Consider the following 25,473-nt stretch of genomic DNA (forward strand, 5'->3'; position numbering starts at 1 on the left):
TTCATAAAATTGTTATGGACTTGTCTGTTCACTTCTGCTATGTAATCTGGAGTGGAGGAGTGGTTAGAGCAGCTGAGGTAGTGAGTTTAATTCCCACTGCAGCTCCTTGTGATTCTGGGCAAATCATTTATTACTTCATTGTCTCATGTAAACAGCTTTGATTGTGTAAACCATATAGAAAAAGCAGCATATCTAATCTGAACTTCTGTATCACTTTTCCAGAACAGGTTCAAGGCGATTTACAAGCGAAGAGACCCATACAGTACATGGGGAATTACATATTTGAGAACAAGATAATTATATCTTACAGCTGCAAATTACAAGTGATGAGACCCATGCAGAACACGGGGAAATTACAAGTGGAGAACAAGATAATTACATCTTATAACTGTACTAGTGAGTACAGATACAGTTAACAGGGCTTACAGATATATTAATATGCAGATAAACCCAACCTCCCTCTCTACACCACTGATCCCCTTGGTTTTTTTGGTGTGGTTTTTTGTTGTTTTTTTCATTTATAGGACTGTTAGCAGCCTCCTCATTAGTGGTAGTAACCTGAACCAAAGGACTTTCAACAGTAACAGGCCTATAATTTTCAAGAGGCCTTCTTCCATTATGCCATGGGTAGACTGTTTTATATTTCTAATCCATTCCTTCACATTTTACTTTGATTAGCTGAACCTTTATAATCTTACTTCTAAAATAATCTGATTGCTTATTGTAATCCAACATCAAACCTTGTATCACTTTCTTTCAGTAATCTTAATTCTGTATTTAATTCTTCTTTTACATGTTCTAATTTCATATTAGAAGTCTGAATCAATAAAATCATAAGATCGAGCAAGCATTTATTGAAAATTGCTTCCCGCTTCATCATGAACTCTTTATCATCATCATCATCCATATGGGGTGCTTTATTAATTTTTAAACCTCTAGGTGTCATTTTGCTTTTACAATATTCTGAGTGGTAGAATGCAATTGTGGGCACACTATTTGCTCAATCAACTGACTTCTTCCCAGTGTCCTCCTTCTCATCCTCATTCCTTAAAGCAGGTCCATTAGGTAAGAATTCCTGCAGATGTGCTTCAGTGAAGCTCAAGATGTACCTTCAAGGAGAGAACAACACAATGCCTCAGATGAACAAGGGGACGTCAGAGAGGCAAATGATCTGCAATGCAAGCAAGAGTAGACCAAGAAAGCAAAGTACATATAATGCAATACTTTAATAAAAAATAAATCATATGCCTGATATGGTCGTGTTTTGCCAAAGACTGCTCCAGGACAACAAAGCTGTAAGGTAGAACAAAATGCAAATCATATTCCATACATATATAAAATATATCAGACAAAATAACTTTAAATCATAACATTATATCTAAAACATGTAGTATATAGAATAAAGAGTAAAGAGGATCATGCCTATATAGGTAAAAAAAAATAACAAGTATAATGTATAAGCAAATTAGTGAATTTATCTTGCTCATGTTCAGAAAACATATTTGAATATCCATCATATCTCCCCTGTCTCATGTTTCTTCTATGATTGAATTGGACCCATCTAGATCTGCGGTTCCCTCTGCCTTAACCTCTGTATAAATGTAGTTTAGATTTACCCTCTCTTCTACAAAGCGATGCTAGCATCTGCCGTGTGGCAACAGCCCCAAAGCCCTTTAAATCTCTATGGGCTTCTGGGCCATTACTGCGCGGCAGCTGCTAGTGCGGCTTTGTAGAAGAGGAGGTTAATGTTGCTTATAGAGTGACTATGACAAAAGCTGAAGAAGAGTTTCAATTATCTATCTCTAATTTACAATAACAATTAAAGACTAATAACTCTGAAGAAGAATATGAGAAACAACATTCAGAATTACAGCAGAAGATACTCATTCCACTCCTCATTAAAGCAGTATAAAATACAAACTGTAGGAGGGATGAGAAGGATTACAAACAGAATTGAATATATCCTTGAATGTATAAACAACCTGGAGATAAGGCAGAGGCACAGCCATTCGCTGATGCTTCATCTGTATCAGACTTTTGTGGGGATGAAGGTCAAAGATGTCAGCAAAATTTGCGAGGAAGAGGGGATTTTTTACTGAACTGTCCTCACTTTTCTTCTATGCATGCTTAGATGTCTAAGTTTCGCACTATTTTGGTAGGCTTTTTCTTGACTGCCTCAGTTCTAACTTATCCTTACAGAAGTCAAATTCTTCAGAAGTGGACATAAAAAAGAAAATTAAGCTCACATCTTTTTTTGGACTAAGTTGATACATTTTTGACTAGCTTTCAAAAGCTATAAACTTCTTCCTTAAATCAGAACAGTATGAGCAAAAAATGACAATATCAGAAAATATAAAGTGAAATATACAAGCATTCCAATGTCAATCTCAAGGGGGAAAGTGTGTTTGTGTGTGTAGGATGGTGCGAAAGGGTGAGATAGATGGATAATCAAAAGGTGACAAAATGGTAGAATTTTATGGTTTACAATGTGATGGGAAACTGTTAAATTCTCTCTTCTTGGTCTTGATCAGCTTCAAATGTATCATGTTCCCGGATTATTTTAAACTTTCTTTTTAGTATTCTGTCCATAAGATCATTGATGAGCTCTTCTGGTCCGAAGAAGTGCTCCATCACCTTCGTTTGCTAGGTGGTATCTAATGTGGTTCCCTTGACAATCTGAGTGGAAGAATAGCTTAATTATTAGAGCAGTGGGCTGAGACCTAAGGGAAACTGGTTCAAATCCCACTGCAGCTTCTTGTGATCATGGGCATGTGTCTTAATTACAAACTCAGATTGTGAACGCTCCAGGGACAGAACCCCCCCCCCCCCACCTACTTTGCCAATAGCTTCCATCTTCATTTTTTCTGAGGGAGAGCATAAATAAGATCCCCTTATCTTAAATGTTTATTTCATAGCAATTTCTTCAAATAGGTTAAGGGGCTGGAGGAGTTGCCGTACAGTGAGAGATGAGAGAAACTGGGCCTCTTCTCCCTTGAAAAGAGGAGATTGAGAGGGGACATAATCAAAACATTCAAGATAATGAAGGGAATAGACTTAGTATATAAAGACAGGTTGTTCACCCTCTCCAAGGTAGAGAGAACGAGAGGGCACTCTCTAAAGTTAAAAGGGGATAGATTCCGTACAAATGTAAGGAAGTTCTTCTTCACCCAGAGAGTGGTAGAAAACTGGAACGCTCTTCCGGAGGCTGTTATAGGGTAAAACACCCTCCAGGGATTCAAGACAAAGTTAGCCAAGTTCCTGCTGAACCAGAATGTATGCAGGTAATTAAGGCTATTCTTAGTTAGGGCACTGGTCTTTGACCTAAGGGCCACTGCGTGAGCGGACTGCTGGGCACGATGGACCACTGGTCTGACCCAGCAGTGGCAATTCTTATGTTCTTATGTTTTTTGCACATATCATGACAGGAATGAACCTCATTCCTAAGCCAGGACATGTAGTTGTAGAGTATGATTTCAGTCTCTAAAATTTAATGCTAACACTTGTTTTAAAACTTGCATAGTTCTAAAATCAGTTCCCCCCATGTTACATCTTATGAACTCCAAAAAGAAGCTCTGGGATTATGCCAGTTATATGGCGATATTAGAAGTTAATTTAAGAGAATGAGATCATGTTCCACATGCCTTGGCTGAGAAGGTTCAATCCTTTTATGGTAGGTGAGTAACTGTGGGGTCCGTGATATGTGCTGACAATAGTTTGCAGCCTGGGGTATTGCAGGAATATGTGTCATTCTCTTGTTTTTTGAGCTTCTGTTGGAAGCTTGCTTTTCACTCAATTTAGCTTCAGATTGGGTGGTTGTCAGAAAGCCAACATGGGTGGAGCAGGAAACCTTCTTTTTTGTAATTCATCCTTCCTAGAATAGTGACTGTAGGTTTGTTATGATTTTTTTTAAGTTTTTGCAGCTCTTGGTCCCATGTCACTGTAAGGGGGACTTTCTCTGAGGTTTACTTTCCTTTGTACTGCAATAGATTTTCCCTGGGTGTTTTAATTGAAGAAGTAGTCTTCCTGGAGATGATTTTGGGGTATAGCCTTTCTGATTGATGGATTCAGTCAGGGTTTTAAGGTGTTCATTTCTGTCTATTGGGTCTGAACATATACAATAGTATCATGTGGCTTGGCTGTGTATAATAGACTTTTTTTGTTTGTGAAGGGTGGAAACTGGAATTGTGGAAGCAGCTGCATTTGTCAGTTGGTTTCTTGTTTACAGATATTAGTTTCTACTGACGATCCTCCCAATATTCAGCCGGCAGCAGTCAGCATTTTTTAAAACGCTGTTTGTCGCCAGGTACCTATATCCTGATTTTCCGTGCTGGGCCACGACAGACACCTGAAACGTAGGCCAGCAAAATGCTGGCAGAACGGATGCCTACTCCCTCCTGTCCCTGAAAACCCTCCCAAAGAAAATGGCACACATCCTTGCAGTGTGGCAAACTGCAGCCTGTGCAAGCACATCTCAAAGGCTCCCATGCTCCCTCATATGGGAAAACATTCCACATAAGAGGATCCTTCACATGTTCATCTTCTAATGTGGTGTACATCATTCAATGTAAAAAGTGCAAAGACGGATGTTACATTGGTGAAATAGGCTAGATGCTAAAGACCAGAATCAACTTACATAAATATCATATTAAAAATTGTAATACCAACCAAGATGTTTCAAGATCAAGTTTCAAGTTTTATTGGCATTTGATGAATCGCTTATTAGAATTACTAAGCGATGAACAAAATTAAAAAATAGGGTATATTACATAAAGACAAACCAAATAACAAAATTCTTTAATATAGTACAAACATGAGTAGGGAGGGAAGGAGGAAAAGTTACAATTTTATCTTAGAAGAAATAAACAAGAAGGAAAAAACAAGATGGAATGGGGGAAGTTAAAACTTAAGGACATTTAAATTTATGAAAGATTTAAATGTTAAAGGCATCTTTAAAAAGATAAGATTTTAAGGATTTTTAAAAAAATGTAAGATCCTTTTCGTTTTTAATGTATTGTGGCAAAGAATTCCACCATTGAGGGCCCATTACGGAGAACATGTCTGATCTTCTCGTGCCTACTATTTTCAAAGAAGCAACAGATAAGAGATTTTGGTATGATGACCGAAGTGGACGTAAAGTGTTATGGGGTATTAACATTCTGGATATGAATTGGGGTTCGTTAAAAGTTAAAGTTTTAAATATAAGCAGCATAACTTTAAAAGAGATGCGATGGCTGATTGGGAGCCAGTGGGCATCAATCATCAATGGCTATCGGACAACACTTTGGAATAACTGACCACTTCACCAATGATTTTATGGTAAGAATACTAAAAAGGAACTTTAAGATAATCCAAGAACGTAATACCTTTGAAATTAAATATTTTGACACCTACCAGGACTTAACAAAGATTTGGGCTCTCTTTCCTATAGAAAGAGATTTAAAACTGCTTTTCTCACCTCTCTGTCTCCTACTCACCCACCCACCCCAACCTCTTCCTGTGAAACTATCCCTGAAATGCTTTCATGTTTTCCTTATATACACTACAAAAGAACATAAGAATAGCCTTACTGGGTCAAACCAATGGTCCATCAAGCCCAGTAGCCCATTCTCACGATGGCCAATCTAGGTCACCAGTACCTGGTCAAAACCCAAAGAATAGCAATATTTCATGCTACCAATCCAGGGCAAGCAGTGGCTTGCCCCATGTCTCTCTCAATAACAGACTATGGACTTTTCTTCCAGGAAATTGTCCAAACCCTTCTTGAAACCAGATATTTGTCAACATTTGCTTATTTCTGATCTGAAGAAGAAGGGTCACCTTTGAAAGCTCATTATAAAATGCAATGTGCTAGTTCAATAAAAAAGGTATTACCTTATTTCCTTTGCTTTTTGTTTTATTTCTATATATTACCTTGGAAAGTGGACTGTAGGAAATGGTATAACAGTTCACAAAAAAACTCCAAAAGTCTTTAATAAAGCAGAAATCTTTTTATTTTCTTCCTGGCCAGAGAGGGTGTCCAGTTTACATCACAAGAATAAGGTGACCATATGTCCCATTTTCAACAGAACCGTCCCGTTATTGGACTGACTATCCCATTGTCCCGACCCACCACTTCGGGATGCCAAAATGTCCCGTTTTAAGGGACAGTGTCCCGAAGTTGTGCGCGGGGACAACGGACCGGCGATTGCTTCCCCTCCCTGCCGCTCTAAAGCCTACCTTCCTCCCTTCCTCCAGCGCTGATTCAACACCCCCCTGATCCGCCACAGCTGCTGCTTCTTGATCCTTCCTGACCTTTCCAAAAGCTAATATATTCTAGTTTAAAACACTTTATTCCAGCTTTCTCATCTGCACATTTTATTTTTTACCATGCTGGTGCCAGATTCTTTTTTCTGTTTTCCTGCTTATCTTCTGCTAGCTCTCTTTCTAAAGGCTGCTGTTCACTTGTCATTTCTCCTTGCTCCCCATGCCGTTTCATTCCCTCACTACCCCTCTCTTTTACTAAGCATGATAGCATGGGCCAATGCGTTAAATGCTCCTATGCCCATAGGGATTGAATGGGCATTGGAGCATTTGCCATGCGGCACTCGCTTCTGCAGTTTAGTAAAAGGGGACCTACATCTCTTTCTGACATTAATTTTTCCCTTTTAGCTCTTTCATTCCTTTCTTTTCTGCCTTTGTCCACTCAGATTTTCATCCTCACACTCTCCAGTCCTCTATCTTTTGTTTTACTTTTCACCTACCTATCAATTTTCTATCTCTTTATCTTATCCCCTATCCTATTTTCTCTTTTTTTACTCATTCCCATTTACCATACTGTTACTCTCTGTACTCACCACCTTTCTTTCATTCATCTCCTAGACAACCACTCTCACATGATTCCACCATTCCGAATATCTCCCTTCCCTTTCCCTCACTTCATCTTTGTAGCCCATCTCCTCCCTCTCGCGCTCTTTATTTTCCCCAACCCTTGTAGTCTGACATTTACCATCCTTTCTCCTCCACCCCCAGCATCCTGTCCCATTTCTCTTCCCTTCTTACACTTCCTATGATTCAGCATCTCTTAAGAACATTATTCTTCTTTCCTACCACCACCATAGTGCAGCATCTATTTCTCTCTTCCCTCTCTTCAATGATAGCTACTTCCCTGCTTAAATGGATTGAAAAGTGTGTCCAGGTCATTTGGACTTGGTCCATCAGGTATTGCACTGGTGATCTGGGATGAGGGTTTGCTTTCTCTGTAACTGGAGGAGAAGACCCAGTTTTCTTTGCTTGGATCCTTGCAGCTCTTTCTTCAGCTGTCTCATAAAATAGGCCTTTATAATTTCTTCTCTTTGGGTTTTTATCATTTTCTACTCTTTGTGTTGTTGATGTATGAGTTCATTTCTCGATTTCTGACTAGTATGTTGTCTGCACAGTCAGAACTGTATGTAGTGGTCAAAAGATGTTTGATCTTAAGTCCTCTGGGGATAATGTTGATTTTCTTGCAGTGTGTCAAAAGTAAAGGTGGCTGTTTTGTTTCCTGTTCTGTGAGTTTGATCATTTGTTTTCTCATATGGCTGTATGTGGTATCTTCCATTTTGGACATGGCAGCCATACTACTTTATCCACAAATGGACAGAATATTCTAGTTCTTTTATTTTTAATTCTAGTTTTACTCATTGAAACCATACCCAAAAGCAAACAAACATTCCCACCCCACACTAAAGATATAGTTTTTACAGGTGACACAGTTCAGTGCTTAATTTCAGCAGCCGAGGAGCTTCCTGTTTGTGAGTTTTAGCTCTCCAGAGACACAGTTGTCAGGAGGGATGCTGTGGTTAGAGGCTGGGAGTCTGATAGGCCCAGATGCTCTCACAGAATGAATGAGTGATCAAGTTCTCCTACGCTACTTTTAGGGGAACAGAAACAAACAGTGAGGCACCCTATACATACCTACATATTGAGTTGAGTAAGTTCAAGTTTCAAGTTAAATAAAATTTGATAAAATCGCTTATCAGGGTTTACTAAGCAAATAACAATACAGTAAAGGTACAGTTAAAACATAAAGTAGACATTTACTAATAACAGAGGGACATAACAAACCAGTACAATAGGTCAATAAGGGAGAAATACAATCTTTATAAGGAAGGAGCCAAATAAGGTGAATACAACAGGAATGTGGGGAGAAAAAAGTCAGTTAAAAAGGAGCTAAGGAAATTTTAGCAACTGTAAGCATCCTTAAAAAGGAAACATTTAAGGTTACTTTTGAAATGATCTATGTTCTTATCTTCCCTTAGATATAATGGGAGGGCATTCCAGGTCTGAGGGGCAAATACCAAAAAAATGTCTATGTGTACCTATAACAAGATCACGAATACCTCTTTGAGATTAAATGGGTCAGACCACCCAATTAATTCTACCATCAAAATCCTGGGTGTCATCTTGGACCGAAGCTCAACTTTCGAAGATAGAAACATAGAAACATAGAAGATGACGGCAGAAAAGGGCCACAGCCCATCAAGTCTGCCCACCCCAACAACCCTACCCCCTTGAATTTACCCCCCTAGAGATCCCACATGTGTATCCCATTTCCTTTTAAAATCCTTCACGCTGCTGGCCTGAATCACCTGAGGTGGAAGTTCATTCTAACGATCGACCACCCTTTCGGTGAAGAAGAACTTCCTGGTGTCGCCATGAAATTTCCCACCCCTGATTTTCAGCGGATGGCCTCTTGTGGCAGAGGGGCCTTTAAAAAAGAAGATATCATCTTCCACCTCAATACGGCCGGTGATATATTTAAACGTCTCTATCATGTCTCCTCTCTCTCTACGTTCTTCAAGTGAATATAGCTGCAATTTATTCAGCCTTTCTTCATACGGGAGGTCTTTGAGTCCCAAGACCATTTTGGTGGCCATTCTTTGAACTGACTCAACTCTCAGCACATCCTTTTGGTAATGTGGCCTCCAGAATTGTACACAATACTCCAGATGAGGCCTCACCATGGATCTGTACAATGGCATTATAACTTCGGGCTTCCGGCTGATAAAACTTCTTCGGATGCAACCCATCATTTGTCTTGCCTTTGATGAAGCCTTCTCCACTTGATTGGCAGTCTTCATGTCTTCGCTAATGATCACCCCCAAATCACGTTCCGCCTTGGTCCTAACTAAGGTTTCACCATTTAGTGTGTAAGTTTTGCATGGATTCCTGCTGCCGAGGTGCATGACCTTACATTTTCTAGCATTGAAGTTTAGCTGCCAAGTCGAGGACCAATGTTCCAATAGAAGTAGGTCCTGCGTCATACTGTCTGGTAAAGTGTTCTCACTTACTATGTTGCATAGTTTGGCGTCATCGGCGAATAATGTGATTTTACCCTGAAGCCCCTGAGTCAGATCTCCCACAAATATGTTGAAGAGGATCGGGCCCAAGACCGAGCCCTGAGGCACTCCACTGATCACCTCCGACGTTTTTGAAGGGGCACCATTTACCACCACTCTCTGAAGTCTACTGTTTAGCCAATCACCGACCCATGTAGTTAACGTCTCTCCCAGTCCCATTGATTTCATCTTGTTCAATAGTCTGCGGTGTGGAACGCTATCAAAAGCTTTACTAAAGTCCAAGTAAACGACGTCCAGGGACTCACCCACATCCAGTTTCCTTGTTATCCAGTCAAAGAAACTAATCAGATTGGATTGGCAGGACCTGCCTCTGGTAAATCCATGTTGGCGGGGATCCCGTAGATTCTTCTCGTCTAGGATTGTATCTAATTTATGCTTAATTAGTGTTTCCATGAGTTTACTCACTATGGATGTGAGACTCACCGGTCTGTAATTCTCAGCCTCTGTCCTGCAGCCCTTTTTGTGGAGTGGGATTACATTGGCTGTTTTCCAGTCCAAGGGGACTTTTCCCGCCTTCAAGGAAAGATTGAAGAGCACAGACAATGGCTCTGCCAGGACATCACACAGCTCTCTAAGCACCCTGGGGTGTAGATTGTCCGGTCCCATGGCTTTGTTCACTTTGAGTCTTGATAGCTCGCAGTAGACGCTGCTGGGTGTAAACTCGAAATTCCAGAACGGGTCATCTGAGCTATGCCTTGCTTGCAACTGTGGACCGGACCCTGGCGCCTCGCAGGTAAAGACTGAGCAGAAGTATTCGTTTAGTAGTTCGGCTTTATCGGAATCTGATTCTGCATAAGTCCCGTCTGCTTTCCTAAGGCGTACTATCCCATTTGTGTTTCTTTTCCTATCACTGATGTACCTGAAGAAGGATTTATCCCTTTTCTTAATGTCCTTTGCTAGATTCTCTTCTATCTGAAGCTTGGCCTCTCTGACTGCCGTTTTGACAGCTTTGGACTTGGCCAGATAGTCTTCTTTTACTGCTCCTCTTCCTGAATGTTTGTAGGAAACAAATGCTTTTTTTTTTTTCTTAACGAGGTCCGAGATTTCTGTAGTGAACCACTGGGGTCTGTTATTCCTCCGTCGTTTGCTTGTTGTTTTTATATAGCGATTTATTGCTTCATGTAGGGTAGATTTCAGGTTTGCCCACATAGCCTCTACATTATTGGTTTCGGCATGGTCTTGCAGTGCCCGATGGACGAAGTCTCCCATGCGTTTGAAGTCAGTGCCACGAAAATTTAGGACCTTTGTTGTTGTGGTCGATCTGGAGAAACCCTTCCTAAGGTTGAACCAAACCATGTTATGGTCGCTGGAGGCCAGCGTATCACCTACCGAAACTTCTGATACGCTGTCTCCGTTGGTGAGTACCAGGTCTAGTAACGCCTGGTCCCTAGTGGGCTCCAATACCAATTGTTTGAGCTGTGCACCCTTTATGGAGGTTAACAACCTTCTACTGCCGCTAGTTTGTGCGGTAAGTGCATTCCAATCTGTATCGGGCATATTAAAATCCCCTAACAGTACTGTGTCCCCACGCAAGGTGATGTTTTCAATGTCTTCGATTAATTCCATATCCTTGTCTACCTGTTGTCTCGGAGGTCTGTAAATCACACCAAGATACAGGCATTTTTCATTTCCTCTAGCCAGGTTCACCCAGAGGGATTCCCCGGTATACTTGACATCTGTGATTATGGTAGTTTTGATGTCTTCTCTAGTGTATAGAGCTACCCCTCCTCCTAACTTGCCCTCCCTGTCTCGACGGAGTAAGTTGTAACCCGGTATAACCATATCCCACCCGTGTGAGTCCGTGAACCAAGTTTCGGATATCGCCACCACGTCTAGGTCGGCGTTCATTATTTCCGTCTCTAAATCTAGAATTTTATTGCCCAAACTGTGTGCATTGACGTACATAGCTCTCCATACCTTATGTTTGCTAAGTCCCTGTACAGAGTTTCCCGCCTGAGTTAGTGTGACCCCTGATGTATTGTTTACAGTGTGTGCACTTACCTCAGACTCAGAGTGGCGACTCACCTCCTCAGGATAGTTACTTACTGCTCCAGAGAATGAATGGATACCCTCCCCCAACTTACCTAGTTTAAAGCCCTTCGAAGTAGGCGGGCTAGTCGACGTCCGAAGACGTTCTTACCTCTTCTGGTCAGGTGGAGTCCGTCTGGTCCCTGAAGTCCCTGCAGTGCATCTCCATGGTCCAGAAATCCAAAGTTCATCTCCCTGCACCATCCATGTAGCCACTCGTTAGTCCTCTGGATACGCTCCTCCCGGGCTCTACCCTTACCTCTTACCGGGAGGATTGATGAGAAGACCACCTGCGCTCCCAACTGCCTCAGCTTCTCACCCAGGGCTCCAAAGTCTTTGGGTATGGTCTCCGGGGTGTTCCTGGCAGTGTCATTCGTCCCAACGTGGATGAGAAGCATGGGGAAGTGGTCCTGTGGTTTGAGAAGTCTATCTAGACAGGTGGTGACATCTCGGATTCTGGCCCCAGGCAGACAGCAAACCTCCCTTGATTGTATATCCGGTCTGCAAATTGGTCCCTCGGTGCCCCTTAACATGGAATCCCCAATGACCACCACCCTGCGTTTCTTTGAGGGGAGCTGTTCAGTCGTCCCTGGGACTGGGATCATGTGTTGGATGTCTTCCTGTTCCTCAACTGCAATCCCTTCCTGTAAGATCTGGAATCTGTTTCTCAGGGCGATTTGTGGGGTCGATGTAAAACTGCCCTGTTTGAGAGAAAAGGAAGAAGATGAAGAAGAAACTGAGAAAGGGGGGGGTCTCCTGTGCTTGCCTGTGGAGGAGGTTACCAGCTGCCAGGAGTCGGCGTCCCCAGCCATTTCCTGTACCCCAGTCGTTGGTCTCAAGGCTGAGGGTCTGGGTGTCACAAGGATGGATTTGTCCAGTGCCTGCTCGGAGATTTGGGACAGCTCCTGGACTACGCCGTCGATGAAGGCCTCATCCTCTCTGATGCTCCTCAATCGCCTCACCTCCTCCCTTAGGCTCAACAGTTCCTGTAATATGTCTCCTTCCAGCTGTCCCATCTCCTCTGTCTGTGTAGAGACAGAGGTGTATTGCTGGGGGGGGATGGCCTCGGTCTGCACACACGCCTCTGTCCACCGTCCCGGGTCATCCTCCGTCTGTACATAGGCCATAGCCATCCCCTGGATCCCTCCGGTGGCTGGAACGCTGGTCTTGACTGCAGTCCTGGTGCCTCTCGTTCTCCCTGCCATTTCAAATTGTTATTTAGGTATGCCTGCCTGTTAGTTAGTTGAGAAAGCCTGCCTGTTAGTTAGTTTGTGAATTTGAGAGAAAAGTCTGCCTGTTTAAGAGCTTGAAAGAAAGGAAAAGGCTGCCTGAGAGTTTGAAAGAGAAATCTGCTTGCTAGTTTGTTGGTTTGTTTCTATTGGTTGTCTGTGGTTTTGCTTACTGTTTGTTGTCCCCTGAGAGTTGTGATTTTGCTGGTGCTACTGTGCGTGCGGTTGAGTGTTTGTCTGGGGAGTGTGGTGTTCCCTGAAGCTTGTCTAGGTAACTGACTGATGTATTGCGATTTGGAACCCTCTGTGGGCAGCCTAGCTCCCTGGCTCCTTCTTAAGGCTCCTTCGCAAAGGCGCCCTCGCCGCGCGCCGAACGGCTGCGCGCCGTTGGCTCCCCTCCTTTTAAGGGGGAGTCCGGGCGCTCTGACTCGCTGGGGGGTGGGTGGAGCTTCTGACTCGCTGGGGGTGGGCGGAGCCTCCTCTCGCCGCTACCCCGCTCTGCCTGCCTTCGCCTGCTCTGTCCCTCGCGACCACGCTCTTACCAGCGCTTCTCCTCTCCCTCTCCTGCTGGTGCCTGCTTGAGCTGCTGCCTCCCCGACTCGGCCCGAGCAAGTTCCCTTGCGCCGCGGTTCTCCTCCTTTTAAGGGGGAGTCCGGGTGCTCTGACTCGCTGGGGGGTGGGTGGAGCTTCTGACTCGCTGGGGGTGGGCGGAGCCTCCTCTCGCCGCTACCCCGCTCTGCCTGCCTTCGCCTGCTCTGTCCCTCGCGACCACGCTCTTACCAGCGCTTCTCCTCTCCCTCTCCTGCTGGTGCCTGCTTGAGCTGCTGCCTCCCCGACTCGGCCCGAGCAAGATCACACTAACTCTCAGGTTAAAAAATGTTTTTTCACTTTATGCAAACTTCACACCATTAAATACTATTTTGACTTCTCTTTTCGACTGCTGGTTTAATCTTTGATCTTAGACCAGTGTTCTTCAACCTTTTTACACCTATGGACCGATAGAAATAAAAGAATTATTTTGTGGACCGGCAGTTGAAGAACACTGGGCTAAGTCATAGGCCAGACCCTGCCCCCATAATAGTACTAAATGTAACACTATTTTTTCCATTCATTTTTCATAGATACTGTGACAGGGAAGCTCCTGTCCCAGGTAAAAAGACTGTGGGTCCAGTCAGAAATACTGCCCTTTAGGCTGTAAGCTCTAAAATAAAGCCTGTTTCTCCTGGTAAAAGCAGCAGGGTAGCACAGTCAAATAGCATGGGGGAAAAGCAGGGGTAGAGTCAGCCCGGAATTCAGGAAGGGAGGGCACTGAAACCACAAGCCAGTCCCTATTACTCCTTTCCCCAGGTTAGAGAAATCCAGGTAGAAGGGGATGGAGCTGGTCACCAAGCCCTGCAGCCTTGCAAATCTCAAATAGGCAGAAGGCAGAGTAATCGAGGAGGAGGAGGAGGCTCAGCCATTCCTGATTGCAGGAGCCCAGCAGGACTCCAAGAGAACTGCTATCTCCCTTCTTCCCCGAGCCAGCCAAGAAAGTTCCGAGGACGCCAGCCCATCAGGGGAGAGAGATTACCTCCAGGGAAGTACAATCACTTTCCTAACACATTTTGGAGTGAGGGGCTGGAAGGCGTACCTGAAGGGGAAAACAATTGGAGAGGGCTTGCCAGCATCCAGAGAGGGGGATGGGAAGAACCGGCAGAAGTGCAGGACTTCATAGAGAGCCCTAGTGCCCTGGAGCCAGCATGGGAAATGCTCAGTGAGGAAGGCACTGAAGAATACATGTTTGGGGAAGACATGGACATTGAGTCTTGAGCTGGAAAAAGGCATGGCAACAGTGCCTAATTAAGCAAAGCAAAGAGAATTCCTTGAACCTCAGTTCTCCTAGGTGCCCTTTGAATTAAAGTTCTGGATGTTAGGGGCATGTTCAGGTGGGCTATAAGACCTTCAGCATAAGGGAGGCTTGCCCGCACAACCTGGGTTCAGGTTGTGAACGTCCTTCAAAGGGAGGGACTAGGAGAGAAAGAGGAAAAATAATAAAAGCCAAAAACGGGTTTTTTTCTACTGAAAAAATAGTGGAAAGCTTGCTGGCACCTGGTGTGCTCAGCTGTGAATTAGCAAACCAGCTCTGGCTGGGAGAAGCCTTAGTCCTGAGAGGGAACCCTACAGAGGCAGTGAAGAAACTGCAGAAGCATTTTTCTGATTTTTGTTTTCTGATTTCAATGTATTGAGGAAGATTGACAGTCCCAGGCGGAGGCACATCGAGCGTGCCCTGGACTTGTGTAATATACTGTGAACTCAATGACTTTGCCCTGAGACAAGTGTGCATTTAGTGATGTTTTGTTTTTGCACTTTAATAAACCCGGTGAAGTTTTGTGAAAAGTCCAGTTTCCGGGTTTTCCTTTGACCAACCATATAAAAGGCGCTCTTAAAAATCTTACCTGTGATCCGAGCCAGGGTTGCCCACCTACTCGGGGACTGGCCCGGCCACAATACACACAATATAATCTTATTAACAACACATAATGGTTAACCACAAAATTAAACTACACAAAGCACACTGACAGCAGATGTAAATTCTCAAAATTGACATAATTCAATCACTAAATTCAAAAATAAAATCATTCCCCCCTACCTTTGTTGTCTCCCTCCCTCTATGCTATGCCTTACCTTCTGGCCTGCTCCTGCCTGGCAATTTTATGCCGCCCCCGGTGTTATCTTCAAGCCGGCTCCCTCTTCCTCACTGATGATTGAATCACTGATCAAGGATAGCATAGTTCAGCACTTGGACACACACGACTTGATGAAACCCAGTCAACATGGATTCAGGAAAGGGAAATCGTGTTTGACGAATTTACTCCAATTCTTTGAGACCGTGAACGAGCAAATTGATAGTGGAAAGCCGGTGGACATAATATACTTGGATTTCCAGAAAGCGTTCGACAAAGTTCCACACGAAAGACTTCTCAGGAAACTACAAAGCCATGGCATAGAGGGAGATATACAAAGATGGATAGGCAAATGGCTGGAAAACCGAAAGCAGAGAGTAGGCATAAATGGGAAGTTCTCTGACTGGGAGAAAGTGACTAGTGGTGTACCCCAGGGCTCGGTACTTGGGCCGATCCTTTTTAATATTTATATCAATGACTTGGAAAACGGAACATCCAGTGAGATCATCAAGTTTGCAGACGACACAAAACTCTGCCGGGCAATCAGATCGCAGGAGGATAGTGAGGAACTCCAGAGCGATTTGTGTCGGTTAGAAAAATGGGCGGAGAAATGGCAAATGAGGTTCAACGTGGAGAAATGCAAGGTAATGCATTTAGGCAGTAAGAATAAGGAATACGAGTACAAAATGACAGGTGCAACTCTGGGAAAAAGTGAACAAGAAAGAGACCTGGGTGTACTGATAGATAGGACCCTGAAGCCGTCGGCACAATGCGCGGCAGCGGCAAAGAAGGCAAATAGAATGTTGGGCATGATAAAGAAAGGAATCTCGAGTAGATCGGAGAAAGTAATAATGCCGCTTTATAGGGCAATGGTCAGACCTCACTTGGAATACTGCGTCCAACATTGGTCTCCCTACCTAAAGAAGGATATAAAACTGCTGGAGAGGGTGCAGAGACGAGCAACTAAACTAGTGAAGGGTATGGAGAAACTGGTATATGAGGATCGACTTAAAACACTGGGATTGTTCTCCCTTGAGAAAAGGAGACTGCAGGGGGATATGATCGAGACCTTCAAAATACTGAAAGGAATCGACAAAATAGAGCAGAGAAGATTATTTACATTGTCCAATTTGACACGGACAAGAGGACATGAAATGAAGCTAAGGGGGGACAAGTTCAGGACTAATGTCAGGAAGTTCTGCTTCACACAGAGAGTGGTGGACATCTGGAATACTCTCCCAGGGGAGATTATTGCGGAATCGACAGTCCCAGGCTTCAAAAGCAAACTAGATGCATATCTCCTTGAGAAAGGCATATAAAGATATGGTGGCTATAAATAAACCAGGTGTATACCTGGCGGGGCCTCCGCGTGTGCGGATCGCCGGACTTGATGGACCGAAGGTCTGATCCGGAGATGGCGCTTCTTATGTTCTTATGATGTAGTGCACAAAGCTGCGGGCAGCGGCTCCTTGCACATCCCACACCTCATCAGGAAGCCTTCCTTCTGACATTGCGATGTCAGAGAGAAGGCTTCCGGTTCAGGCGCAGGAAGCACGTAGGAGCCGCTGCCCGTGGCTTTGTGCACTGAATCAGTGAGGAAGAGGGAGCCGGCTTGAAGATAACGCCGCACTAAGCACACAGTGGACCGGCGGTTGAAGTACACTGTTTTGGCCTGATGCACGTGCCGGCCCTGTGGACCAGCAGGAAATTTCTGTGGACTGGCACCGGTCCAGGGACCGTGGTTGAAGAACACTGTCTTAGACTATTGCAATATTATATAGGACTCTAGCATATCAAGCTGTTAGGCAACAATCTTGGTTAGGTAAATGTATTCAGCAAGCTATGTTATCCTATTGCAGTTTTCTGAAATTAATTAAGACCACTTTGTTTGATAAGTTTATTACTTAGTGAGTTTTAACATTGAAATTCTATTTTACAGATATTTGTATTTTACTGTATTATTGTATTTCACTGATAGTCCATCTCTTTTTAGTGTAAACCGCCTAGAACCTTTGGTTATGGCGGTATAAAAGAATAAAGTTATTATTATTATTAAGAAAACCATCAATCGACTGAGAATCGTTCAGAACGCTGCAGCCCGTCTCATCTACGGTCTCAAGAAATCGGATCATGTAAGCCCATATTACAAAAAACTACCGTATTTTCACGCATATAACGCGTGCGTTATACACGATTTTACAAAACGTGTATAACCATGCGCATTATATTCGTGAGCGCGTTATCCCCTTTTTTTTTACATAGTTCCCCCCGATGTCCGATTCACCCCCCCCCCGCAGGACCGCTTGCACCCGCACCCCAAAGGACCACTCACGCTCGAACACGCACCCGCACCCCCACCCTGAAGGACCGCTCGCACCCCCACAGCCTCCCCACCCCCCCATCATGTAGAAGTTTCCTACCGTAGTCTTTCTGCTTCCTCTGCCGGCGGTCCTGCCCCTTCTCTTAGCCCTACGTCTACGCTGCTTCCTCTTCCGGCGGTCCCGCCCTTTCTCTGACATCAGCAGGACAGGCGGAGGAAACTGACTCAGAAATGATGGAGGAAATCAAACAAGAATGCAAGACGGGAAATGTAATTATATTGGGAGACTTCAATTTCCCAGGGATAGACTGGAAACTAGCAACCTCCAACTGCGGCAAGGAGGCCAAGTTCCTGGAGGTGCTAGGGGATTGCTTCCTGGAACAAATGGTTAAAGAGCCGACAAGAGGCAACGCCACCTTGGACTTGGTCCTAAATGGCCTAACGGGACCGATAACAGAAGTGGAAGTCGTGGTTCCACTGGGAACGAGTGATCACAATGTAATCAACTTTAAACTTGACATCGGGAAAGGGAAACATGCCAAAACCTTAACCACCACCTTAAACTTTAAAAAGGGTAAATACGATTGCATGAGGGCCATGGTAGAAAAACGACTAGAGAAGATGGTAGACAAACTTGAAACGGTAGATCAGGCATGGTCCCTACTGAAAAATACTATCACAGAAGCACAAGATCTCTACATTCCGAGGATTTCCAAAGATCGGAGAACAAAGAGCAAAAGAGAACCGGCATGGCTTACCATACAGGTGAAGGAAGCCATAAAAGAAAAGAAGGACTCTTTCAAAAAATGGAAATGCATAAAGACAACCGAAGCCTGGAACAAACATAAAGATGATCAGAAGAAATGTCACAAGGCGGTGAGGGATGCCAAACAGGATTATGAGGAAAAAATAGCCCAGGAGGCCAAAAACTTCAAGCCCTTCTTTAGATACGTGAAAGGGAAAAAACCTGCAAAAGAGGCAGTGGGACCCCTGGACGACCAGGGAAGAAAAGGGTACATCAAGGAAGATAAACAAATCGCAGACAAACTAAATTCCTTCTTTGCGTCTGTCTTTACGAAGGAAGACACCTCAACAATACCTGAAGCGGAGAAAGTGTTTCCAGGAGAAATAGAGGACAGCCTCACCACAGTTGAAGTGGACTTAGACCAGATATACTATCAGATCGACAAACTTAAAAGTGACAAATCCCCTGGACCGGATGGAATTCACCCGAGAGTCTTAAAGGAATTGAAGGTTGAAATCGGAGAGTTATTGCACAAACTTGCAAACCTGACAATCAGAACTGGACAGATACCGGACGACTGGAGGATAGCGAACGTCACGCCAATTTTCAAAAAAGGATCGAGAGGGGAACCGGGCAACTATAGGCCTGTGAGTCTTACGTCGGTTCCCGGCAAGATGGTTGAAGCACTGATCAAGGATAGCATAGTCCGGCACTTGGACGCACACGACTTGATGAAACCCAGTCAACATGGATTCAGGAAAGGGAAATCATGTTTGACGAATTTACTCCAATTTTTTGAGACCGTAAACGAGCAAATTGATAGTGGGAAGCCTGTGGACATAATATACTTGGACTTCCAGAAAGCGTTCGACAAAGTTCCACACGAAAGACTTCTCAGGAAACTACAAAGCCATGGCATAGAGGGAGATATACAAAGATGGATAGGCAAATGGCTGGAAAACCGAAAGCAGAGAGTGGGCATAAATGGGAAGTTCTCCGACTGGGAGAAAGTGACTAGTGGTGTACCCCAGGGCTCGGTACTTGGGCCGATCCTTTTTAATATTTATATCAATGACCTGGAGGAAGGAATATCCAGTGAGATCATCAAGTTTGCAGACGATACAAAACTATGCCGGGCAATCAGATCGCAGGAGGATAGAGAGAAACTCCAGAGCGACTTGTGTCGGTTAGAAACATGGGCGGAGAAATGGCAGATGAAGTTCAATGTGGAGAAATGCAAGGTAATGCATTTAGGCAATAAAAATAAGGAATACGAGTATACAATGTCAGGTGCAACTCTGGGGAAGAGTGAACAAGAAAGGGACCTGGGTGTACTGATAGATAGGACCCTGAAGCCGTCGGCACAATGCGCGGCAGCGGCAAAGAAGGCAAATAGAATGTTGGGCATGATAAAGAAAGGAATCTCGAGTAGATCGGAGAAAGTTATAATGCCGCTTTATAGGGCAATGGTCAGACCACACTTGGAATACTGCGTCCAACATTGGTCTCCCTACCTAAAGAAGGATATAAAACTACTGGAGAGGGTGCAGAGACGAGCAACAAAACTGGTGAAGGGTATGGAGAGACTGGAATATGAGGATAGACTTATAACACTAGGATTGTTCTCCCTTGAGAAAAGGAGAATGCGTGGGGATATGATCGAGACCTTCAAAATACTGAAAGGAATCGACAAAATAGAGCAGAGAAGATTATTTACACTGTCCAATTTGACACGGACTAGAGGACATGGAATGAAGCTAAGGGGGGACAGGTTCAGGACTAATGTCAGGAAGTTCTGCTTCACTCAGAGAGTGGTTGACACCTGGAATGCCCTCCCAGAAGAGATTATTGCGGAATCGACCGTCCTAGGCTTCAAGAGCAAACTAGATGCATATCTCCTTAAGAGAGGCATATAAAGATATGGTGGACTATAAATTACGCCAGGTGTACACCTGGCGGGGCCTCCGCGTGTGCGGATCGCCGGACTTGATGGACCGAAGGTCTGATCCGGAGATGGCAGTTCTTATGTTCTTTTAAAATTCACGTAGTCTAATCTAATGCTTATACATATACATCATAAACTTAAACATTTATTTTATTAAATTAATTATTTAGTTATTTTTCATACCTGTTAATCGGCTCTTTCTCATGGAGAGGACTACCACCGCCTCTCTCTATGTATGTCCCAACTTTTATATATGGTATCCAATTACCTACTACCCTAACCGGAATAACTCCCTCTGCACCGGAAGTAAAACTTTTACAGAGCAGTCCATTCTACTTCCATATTTAACCCTGTGTCTGTATATGTTTTCCAGTTGAATATGAAGCGTTGTTCCTTATAATGTAGTAATTTACTTATATTGCCCTGATATTCTGTTATGTGTATTAAAACTGTATACCGTAACGTATCCACTTCATGACATTCCTGTAACCAATGGGTTACAAGGGGGGCGGTTACCCGAGCACATCGGATATTACTGAGATGCTCCGTTATACGGGTCTTTATCATCCGGCTCGTCTGACCTATATACAGTTTATTGCACGGGCATCTAATACAGTATATGATGTATATGTATAAGCATTAGATTAGACTATGTGAATTTTAAAAGCATTTAGTAATTTACTTTTTGTATTGCTTTTATGCTCCTAGTACCCCTCCTGACGAAGATATTCTCGAAACTCGAGTTGGGGGGTAAAAGTAACCCGAAGGAGTTTAATATACAGCACTACAGCACTTTTTGCACTAGCTCACTTTTACTCAGTGGTTATTAACAAAATCCAATTCAAAGAGAGACTATAAAAGAATGCTTTAGCCTACCGATAGAAGATTGATACTTTGATAAAGAAGAGTATGAAGTCCTTTTGAATAACCACTGCAGATTGTCATTCACGCACAAATGATCACTTTGATAAAGCACTTTATGAATGTATGAAAGAAAAAGAAAAATATTTTAAAGAAAATGAATAAAGCTGAGATTTTAGATATTTATTGATTGATTATTCTATCCAGCTATTTTGATAAAATCTCCCACAATTTTGAGATAGAGATTTAATCAAGGCAATGTACTGTATAGCAGGTACAGTTTAACATAAAACTTACAATTTTGTTAGCAGCATACCGATAATGAAATGACTGAATATAAACATCTATACAATAAACTCAAAATCAGAAAATTGAAACCTAACAACAGGATTACAATGAAATAGTATCAAAATATACACATGTACCCCCAAATTCTATTTTAAAAAAGTGCTGAAAACTGTGTGCACAATTTTGGTCACATACTCAAATTGTACATGCAGTTTAATTGGCTGAAATATCTAGGTATTTTCTTGTTGAAGGCTAATGCCATCAGGTCAATTGTTGGCTTCTCCCAGTGCCTTACAGTGCTTTACTGTCTGCAAGGACCTATGACAACAATTGGCCACTAGCCATAAGGTCATCCAGCCCCATGCTGAAAAGCATTTGCCCTTTGAAAGGGAGCCTACTCAAGGTAACTTTAGATGCAGAATCTCCCACCCACTGTCTAATCCAGAGTATTCTGCAGGCGGATATAGAATAAACAGATACTTTGCTCATGACTCTGAACACATCAAATAGAGTGTCTGCTATATAATCAATTCCTGAAAGTACCACCTAGGGGCATGCACTCGCATCTGGAGCTAGAGCCTGGTGCAGTAACTTATGGCAGGTGTGCATCACAAAGGAAGCTTCCGCCATCACCTTCAGACCCAAGACTAAAGCTTCAAACTGTCGTTTGAGGACCAAGTCTACCTCGCGATCCTGTGCATCCTTTAGAACTACTCCATCTTCACTAGGGAGTGACTTATGCTTCATAACTTGTGCTACCAAGGAATCCACCTTAAGTGGAACAAATAACTACTGGAACTCAAGAGCCCTCAGGTACAATCTATCATGGCCCTGGAAACCTTTAAAGGGCCCTCTGGCACCTCCTAGTGCTCCGTCAGCATCATGGTGATCTCTGGTCGTGAATGGTGTGGACTGGGACTTAGAATTGCCCATAAGGGAAATTTGAGCTGTAAAAGTTTGAGGAGTTCCAAATTTAATGACTTCTATTAAATCTGCTGGTTTAAACAGTCTGCATACCATCGGGTCTTCTCCTTGATCCAGGGCTGCCATCTGCGACCTAGAATTTTCTAAACCTGAGGATTCACTTTGCAGGAACAAAGGAATCAATCCTGATCCCCCAGTCATTCCAGTCCTTCTTTGACTGGACCTCTGGTTCCTTCAGCATACCTTTCTGTGATGGAACAGAACTATGTAAAGGTACACCCCCCTTACAGTCTCCAGAATATTTCCAGATGATGCAGATGACCCTTTATATTTAATATAAACTTCAAATATTAAACTTACAAAATCAGAATCAAAACCCCAACCTGGTTCTCCTAAAGATCTCTGTAGGGACACTTCTTGTCTCCTCATGGGTTCCAGTGCGTCTGTGCATTTGCATTTTGCCAACAATGCCGACTCACAGTTTGAGGGCTCTAGGAGGGATTTTTGACCCACCATTTGAGCTTCCTACAACCTGATGACCCTGAAGGGACCAGAGGGGGCTGTCCAGTGCTCTGCCCTCCCCCCCTCATGTGTCCTGTGGCATGTGGCACATGGACGCTCCTCAGCCAGCAATCCAGCACAAAGCTTGCATTATATAGGTGTAGAAAGGCCTGGGGAGGCCAAAATAATTGATTATTAGCAAAATAAGTGTTTTAAAGCAGATAGAGACTTAAAATCAGGAAATCCAAGATGGCTACCGTGGCAGCATTTTGGCACAAAAAAAGGCCCGGTAGAGCTATATGAAAAGTCCAAAAATTCAATATAGAGGTTTTTTGGAGGTGGGAGACCCTATAAGAAGTCCCAGTGATCCTCAAAACTTCAAAGTTTGAACCACCCCAATGTCTCCCATAGACAGTAATAGAACTGCCTTGTGCTGTGCCTGCATCAGCTCACACTTCAGCTGGGTCATGGAGAAATCCTCCAGAAGCTTGTCTTTTGGGCTGCCTTTTAGACAGGCTCTGAGAGTCTGAAACCCTTCACCCCACTAGTTCCTCTGTGTTTTCAAGGGGTGGGGGATTCAGCCAGCACTTACTAGAGTCCTCTGGACTTACATGGGACCATTCAACCTGCGTTCAAGTGCCTGATAAATCAGGGGCGAGCTTAGCTCCCAGGGGAACTCCCTGAACTGTATTAGTGCAGGCTGGCTAGGTAGGTTCCCTGTAAAAGGATTATCTCCCCCCCCCCCCCCCACGGCTACAGCTCTCTGAACACAGAAACTGCATCTTCTCCCAGGCAGAGTTGTCCCGGGACTTCTGGGAACCTCTGCAGCACCGGGAAGCCTTGAAATTCAGATACAAAACACGATCAAATGCAGAGCAGATGAAAAGACACCTTCTCAACTTGCTTGCTGAAAGAAAAACTGAAGAGTTGAGCACTGCCCAGTGACACAAGGAGGCAGAGTTGAAAAATATAGATGGTGCCTTCTGCAATACTCAAGGGGGGGGGAATCGAAGATACCCACTAGTCAAGACTACTGTGCACTTTGCACTAGAAATAGAATTTAGCCCTTAACAGCACTGAAATTCAAATTGTCAGCATAAGAAGCCAAACCATTAAATACTTTAGCTGAGATCATATTCTGATTCCATATTGTGGCCAGGCCAGTCTCCCAGTTGGTGAGAAAACCTGGCTCGGACCACAAGTAAGAATTTTGTAACGCCTTTTATATGGTCTAGTGAAGGAAAAACCCGGATACCGGATTTCTGCAAAACAGCATCAGGTTTATTAGTGTCCCCAAATAAAAAGAGAAAAAACAATCAAACTTGGTGCTCTGGACTTTCTCTCAGCCCCAGCTCATATTCCCATACCGCTCAGTCCAGGGGCATTACATTAGGCTCAGTACTGCACTGGTTCAGTCCTCATCATCAAATTAATCCAAATTCAAAACCAAAAAATAAAACTCACCCTGGATCAGGGCATTCACTGTTCTGACATCCCCTTTAAGGCTTTATCAGTTTGTCCTGACCATAGTTCCTTGCTTTACAGCTGAGCACGGCCCGTGCCCGCTTTCTCACATCTCAGTTATCTTCACAGTCACAGTTCAAACCCAAATTAACTTTGCTTCTGGCTTTAACACGCTGTTCACTGTAGGAATTTCACTCAATTAGGCAGGGCTGCTCCAGCCCTGCTTCAGCTCCAGTTTAAATGAAGCAGAAACTCTTCCCACAGGACAATACCGGGCCCTCACACACTATATTCTTCTAGGTCCAGGTCCTCACCAAACACACTACCCCAGGGTCACTATACATTTCCCACTCACCCTCTTGGGAACCCTGGCTTTCCATTTCCATATTCATTCCAGGCTTTACATCCCATCCCCCTCTCTGCATGTCTGCCAGCTCCCCTGCAGCATTTCCATTAGGGTAAACTTCCAGCCCTTCCCTCTGGGGTTTAATAGGCAAGTCACTATACCTCCTATGGGTTATACTGCCTCTCCTTGTGGGCTGGCCTCCTGCAAAACGTCCCTGCTGGGGCTTAGGCAATGTGTTGAAGCTAGGATCACCGTGGGTTGTTTGGCTTTCCCAATCAGAGCCAGCTGAGCCTCTCTCCTGCTGCCTCTGCTTGTTTCCCATTTGAGGCTTCCCAGCCTGCAAACTCCGGGGTCTGACTCTACCCCTCTCCAAATTGGTCTCAGGTTTCTCCCTGACTTGGGGAAAGGAGTGATAGGGGAAATTATCTGCTTGCAGTGCCCTCCCTGCTTGAATTTTGGGCTGTGCTACCACCTGCTTATGCATTTTCCTTCCTGGCTGAGCAGGCTGTCCAGGCTCCATGCCAGGTTTTCCAGGGACCAGGGCTGTGTGCTTTCTGGGTTTAGTAGTCCTTTTAGCTGGGACAGGAGCTTCCCTGTCACAATATGCAACTTTCTTTAAGATACATCCCTTATTCTCTATCTATCGTATCTCTCGTTACTCTCTTATCTGTCTATATATTCTGCCTCCTCTTACACCTTAGGGCTAGTCTCAGTTAGGGCGCTGGTCTTTGACTAGAGGGCTGCCGCGTGAGCAGACTGCTGGGTATGATGGACCACTGGTC

The 25,473-nt window shown here is 43.9% G+C and overlaps 1 protein-coding gene across 1 annotated transcript in view; it reads right to left on the bottom strand.

The window, feature by feature from the left end:
* Window positions 1-25,091, bottom strand: part of CD19 (CD19 molecule) — a 172,685-nt gene extending 147,594 nt beyond the window's left edge. The window contains exon 1 of the mRNA XM_033944279.1: window positions 24,853-25,091. The gene's annotated coding sequence lies outside the window, so the exon portion shown is untranslated. The remainder of the gene's footprint in view (window positions 1-24,852) is intronic.
* Window positions 25,092-25,473: the final 382 nt, after the last annotated feature.

This window comes from Geotrypetes seraphini, chromosome 5, assembly GCF_902459505.1.
Source record: "Geotrypetes seraphini chromosome 5, aGeoSer1.1, whole genome shotgun sequence".
Taxonomy (NCBI): domain Eukaryota; kingdom Metazoa; phylum Chordata; class Amphibia; order Gymnophiona; family Dermophiidae; genus Geotrypetes; species Geotrypetes seraphini.